At 38.1% G+C, this 5,854-nt stretch overlaps 1 pseudogene; it reads right to left on the bottom strand.

Annotated features, from left to right (window-relative positions):
- Window positions 1–495: 495 nt before the first annotated feature.
- On the bottom strand, window positions 496–1,425 carry LOC109371267 (olfactory receptor 13C7-like; annotated as a pseudogene).
- Between the last annotated feature and the right edge of the window lie 4,429 nt (window positions 1,426–5,854).

Here is a 5,854-nt window from a genome sequence, read left to right as displayed (position 1 = left end):
TACCCCCTAAAGTGCTCACCCTTTCCTTCTAAATGATCAAAGACTACCCCGTTATGAATTATTTAACGTGGAGTTCATATAGCCCTCTGACCCTTAACAAGGCACTTTCTATTTTTATCTTCCTAAAAAAAAAAATGAGACTATAAAACTGATGCACATAGAGGATAAAAGGTTAGGCTAGTAAAGTGGCATTTCTTTTTGCATAAGATTATAGAACTCATCATTCCTGAGTTAAACTAAATACTGCCATCCATGAGAAGGTGAGTGGTTTGGATGAGAACCCTTTTACCCATAAATTTCTTATCCCTTTTCTCCTTAATCCAGTCATGAAGAGAAAAGGTGGGTCCTAGATTTCTCTCACACTTAAGTACCAGAAACAGAAAAATGGGTTTTAGGAATTAACGGTACCACCAATCATCATATTTGTTTTGAAACCTCCAGGTGAGAACTAGTCCTATGTTCAGAGTAAATTATTTTTTTTTAAAAAGACAGCATTTACATTCCCTCTGAGGAGCATTTCCGACACAGTATAATCTTCACAGCTGCCTTCACATCTTTGCTCCTGAAACTATAGATGAGAGGATTAAACACAGGTGTCACGACTCCATAGAAGAGAGAGATGGTTTTGTCTGTGACTTGTACTTTGTCCGCACGAGAAGAACCTTCAGCCATGGGTTTTACATACATGTATGTGCAGGATGGTTCCACAGAATAGAATCACCACTGTTAGGTGGGAAGAGCAGGTAAAGAAGGCTTTGCACCTTCCCTCTGAAGAAGGAATCCTCAAGATGGTGGAGATAATGAAAACATAAGAAACACAAATGAAAATAACTGGGACCACAAGAAAAATCATATTAGCAACAACCATGCTAATAACATTTATGGAGATACCAGCACAGGCTAATTTTAAGGCAGCCAAGATTTCACAAGTAAAATGATTACTGACATTACCCCCACAGAAAGAAAGCTGCATTGTGAGAGAGGTTTGCAACACAGAATTGACACCCCCTGCCATCCAGGAGCCAGCAGCCATGGGCACATATGAAGCCATGCCCATAATGGTGGGAATCTCAGAGGGTTAGCGATGGCCACGCGGCAGTCAAGTGCCATCATGCTTGGAAGGACACACTGTGGCTCCCATAGCAAAGGAGAGAGACGTTTGCACTCCACACCCAGAGAAGGAAATGGTTTTCTTTGAAGTTAGGAAGCTGCTGAGAAATAGGTGACTAGAAGAACTGGTGCAGCAAATGTCCAAGAATGATATTACATGGGGTGTGCAGGTGGGAGTCACAGACGCCTACAATCATGATGACTCCATTGCCCAGCAGGATCACCAAGCACATACATAGGACCAGCACACAGTAAATGGCCAGAGGTCCCCAGGAGGACAAATTCTGTTGCCGAAAACTGACTGATATTTCCCATGTTAATATTTTCTTTCACCACAAGGAGCTCTGCAGCAGCCAGAATGCACATGGATCTGTGTAGCAGTGTTTGTAAGAGTTATCTGCATCCTGTGACGACAAACAGTCATGGGATGTAAAGTACAGCATAGGGAATGTAGTCAATGGTATTGGAATAGCTATGTACGGTGCCAGATGGGTAGGAGACTTGTTGGGGTTATCACTTTGTGAGGGGTGTAAATGTCTAATCATTATGTTGTTCTGTATACCTGAAACTAATAATAAAAAGAAAAGTACGAAAAGAAAAAAAAAGTTATCTGCATTCTTAAGTGGCTTCCCTCATAAGAAATATGGACTTATAACTGGATACACAGACAGCATAAGAACATGTTACAACCCTCCAAGCTAAGATCAGTTAGACTTTTAGATCCCACGAAGGAGGCTTCAGCTCAAAAAAAAAAAATCCTTGTTAAAAATAAAAGATTTAGAACACATACAACTGGGTTCGAATTGTGTACCTCACATTATGAATTTGAAAATATTTTGAAGACAATGTCACCATAACATTTTAAGCAAACAAATCCAAAATTTGTAAAATATTATTGGCCACCAGGGGTTTGATTATATACACCAATTTTTTTCTCCACAATATGTTAGCCTTACCAATAATCACTGTTCTCCAGTTACTAAAATAAAATGATATATGTAAATCCTGCTCCAATGGTAATTTAACCTCAGTTTTAGAAGAGTTTTGTGGCTAGAACAGTCTGAAAAGATACATTTTTTACAAAAAGGACTTTTGGTTACTCCTAATTTGGGGGAAATATATATCTGCAATATCCTACGAATATTAACTACAGGCATTAGTAATGTTTGTCAAAGAAAAAAGAAAACGTTTTTAGATAAAATTTTTATTCTTTGTCTTTTTTCAGTACAAACTGGGTCACCCAGGTAACTATCCTGTCTGATACACAGACTGAATGACAAATTGATCTCAGAAAAACTCTAGTGCACATGTCTCAATCTAGAGTCAAACCATAAATAAATGTATAAACTAAGACATTTACATGACAGGGGATTTACTTTTACTTCCAAGTATGAGAAAATACTTATTATTTTCTCCTTGCACAGAAATCAGCTCTTCTGACTGCATAGCCAGAATACCATAGAAAGAAGGGTAATTCGCTCAAAATATTCTTAAGCATTAACAGCATGTTACCACTATTTGCATTCCCTGTTCACTGGAATATAGAGTATTTCTATGTTAAAACGCCAGAAACAGAAGAAGTCCTACTTTTTTGTGAGATTGCTGATCTCATAAATTCCATCCCAGGAAATTCAGTAAGATAACTAAAAGAAGAGATACCTGCTTCTCCGTTTACATTTATACCAAGTAGCTGCCATTGCTATTGTTGAAAAAATAAAAATTAACCATTGGCAAAATAGAACTGACTTCCAGTGAAGATGAAAGTTGGGGCTCTTTACCGTCATTTCACTATGTGTTTCCTTTAAAGAACCAGCCAATGAGCGAGCACCAAAGCAACTTCAACTCTTTGCTGCTTTGAGGATGTTTCTAATCCCAGAAGCAATTTAAAGTTCACAATGTGGACTGGATAGAATTTAGAAACTTTCTAGTACTTTTGGGATGAAGTCCCTTAGCAGCAATTAAAACAAAGTTGCTAATACAATTTAATTGAAGTGTAACTCACAAAACAGAATCCTTCTGACTTTACACCCTCTGGGAAGAGAATATTTAAAACTGCTACCAGGTAAATGGCCAAGAGAATGGAAATGAGAATTGACTACATCTGATGGAGAGATGTGATAGTAATCAGTGACACGTAGGTCAAACCGATACTTTGTTCTTAATAAATTATCTGCTAATCACCTTTATTTTGAACTCTAATTTCTGGAGTCTCAGAGCACATAACCTTCCCACTGGTATCACTGGCCTCTCTAAACAGCCAGAATCATATGCACAGTCATTTTAATTTTACTCACTCATACCCTCTGTTCAACATAACTGCCTCAAACTCATCCTGCCTGTCCTTCAGTCATGCCCACATTGGCATGACACAACCCAGGGCGACCACAGCAACAATGTCCACAGTGTGTGCAAACCACACTTTACTTACAAACAAGAAAGAAAGTTTCAACTTGAAGTGGATAATCATTATGACACTTATCATGACTCTTTTCACATCAATATCAAATCTTGAAGAATTGAATCATTTTACATGGATGTTGCAGCATGAAAACAGTGAAATCATCATGTGCAGTGTGAAAAAGAATGGAAGAAGACTTGATAACAGCACTCTTTTTTTTTTTGTCAGTGGACATCTTTAAAAAGTTGTTGAGCAAAAGATGTGACACAGTCTTGAACGATGGGGAGGCAACTTATGCATGAAAGGTGGTATTACATGCTTCAACAAATCAAATTTGAAGAGCAGTTCTCCGAGGTGTTAACTTTGTGCGAGTACTTTTTCAGTACACTGGCTTGTCGTGGAAATGCTGAGCATGTGTTCTCATTAACGAATGTTCAGTGGACAAATGAATTAAATAGTTTTGATGTGACCACAGTAAAAGCTATATTACAATGCAAATGGAAGATAGACTGTAATGGCAAGGAGTTTTATAAGCAAATTATGTAAAACAAAGAAATGTTAAGTAGAGCCAAATAATTATAGAATTAGAAAGAGGTATATAGATATAGATATATATCTATAGATAGATAGATAGATACCTATAACTTATTTCAGATAAACAAGTAATTTTTAGTACAAGTATCTCCTGTGCAATATTTTTCTTTGCTCCCAGTGTACATATGCAAAGGCAATTAGAAATAATTCATATGTACCTGGGTGTCATCTATTTGTATTTGCTAACCTGGCAACGCTAACTTTCTGTGACCAGGACTCACCAGGAATCTAGTCTAAGCCTGGGTTGCCCCATCCAGCATCCCTGTTCTGCCCATTCCAGAGCCCTGGTGTCTGGGTAGTGCTACTCACAATAATACCGTGAGACAGTACTATTTTCAGAACTTTCAAATGAAGAACAGAAAGAGGACACTTAGTGTATTCCCCTAAACCACTCTGGTAGATACAGGATTATATATAGTCTCAAAAGTACCAGCCACCACATAAATATCACTGATAGCTATACCCCTCCATCGCTTTCCAGGACAAATATGGTAAGAAGAAATCATTAGGACGAACTCATTGAGACTCATGATCAACTACTGCTCTTCAACATTTGCAAGCCCTAGTCTATCATCTAATCATCTCTCTTTCTGATTTCATTCAATTCAGTGTTTACTAATGGAGGCCTCCGTGTTCCAAGAACTATGTCAGCTTCTTCCCTAGCTCCCATGAATTACGTTAGTCCCCGCCAGGCACTACAGCCCGTTATAAGAATGGCAAGCCAATGCCGAGGGTCTTAGTATCTGGGATCAACTCCCCTAATGCCAACTGCCTGTCTATACTCCAAGCAAAGCTGGCCCTGGATTCTGCCTTCACACGGCTCCCCCTCATGCTGGGCCATGCATTAGTCATGCTTTCCCCTTGAGGGGCTGGCACACACTACTCAAGTTCCCTAATTCCCAGGTCCCTCTGTGTCTCTTAGTTACATGGCCTTCAATTTTCATATTCTTGTCCCTTTACCAGGAAGCTGGTGTGCCTGTCCATTTTAGTCTGTCTGAAGACAAACGAACAATGTTATTAAGGACCAGACCCTTAATCTGGCTCAAGCATCTTCTGTCCCTAACACAGTTTACTCCAATATGGCTACATTTTATCTAAATTGTGAACAAATTTTTTATTTCATGTTAAGCCTAGAAAATTTAGTTTCATCACCGTGCAGTTAGATAAAAGCAATGTTTTCATACATTTTAGTTGAATGGACACAGAACCTCATCTAGATCCTTGGGCTAAAGTTTATCAAAATGGTTACTATTCACCATAATACAGCTACATCATGATCACTATATTCATTCATGGTCATTATATTCACGAGAGTCTCTCTCACAGCCTCATTATCATTCTCTCACTTGCTTGTATTACTAGTATGTTTCTCTAACAGATAGGGTTCATGCCTGATAGGAAAGAACATAGAAAGACATAAGAGTGGCAGATTATAAGGATAGTAAATGACAGCAAGTAAACCAATCCGTGGTATAAAGAATAGAACAGGGACATCAAACTGGGATCAGTTAACTAGAATGTAAATGGGATATCTGCAAAGCCAAGAAGTGAAAGGATCAGAGGTGTGATTTAAACTTTAAAAAAAAATCAATAAATGTGGTTGAGATAGCAGGAGATAGAGGCATAAGAAAAATAACACAGGACAATCTAACTCAAAGACAGGTCTCAGTAAGAGGGCTGTTTCTTATTCACTTTTAAATCTAATTAATCATTCAATAAAGAACTTATTATGAAAGTAATATATTCCTAATT

The sequence above is a fragment of the Hipposideros armiger genome, unplaced genomic scaffold, assembly GCF_001890085.2.
Source record: "Hipposideros armiger isolate ML-2016 unplaced genomic scaffold, ASM189008v1 scaffold_558, whole genome shotgun sequence".
NCBI classification, from domain to species: domain Eukaryota; kingdom Metazoa; phylum Chordata; class Mammalia; order Chiroptera; family Hipposideridae; genus Hipposideros; species Hipposideros armiger.
The sequence above is the reverse complement of the archived record's forward strand: the minus strand, read 5'-3'. Positions and strand labels throughout refer to the sequence as shown.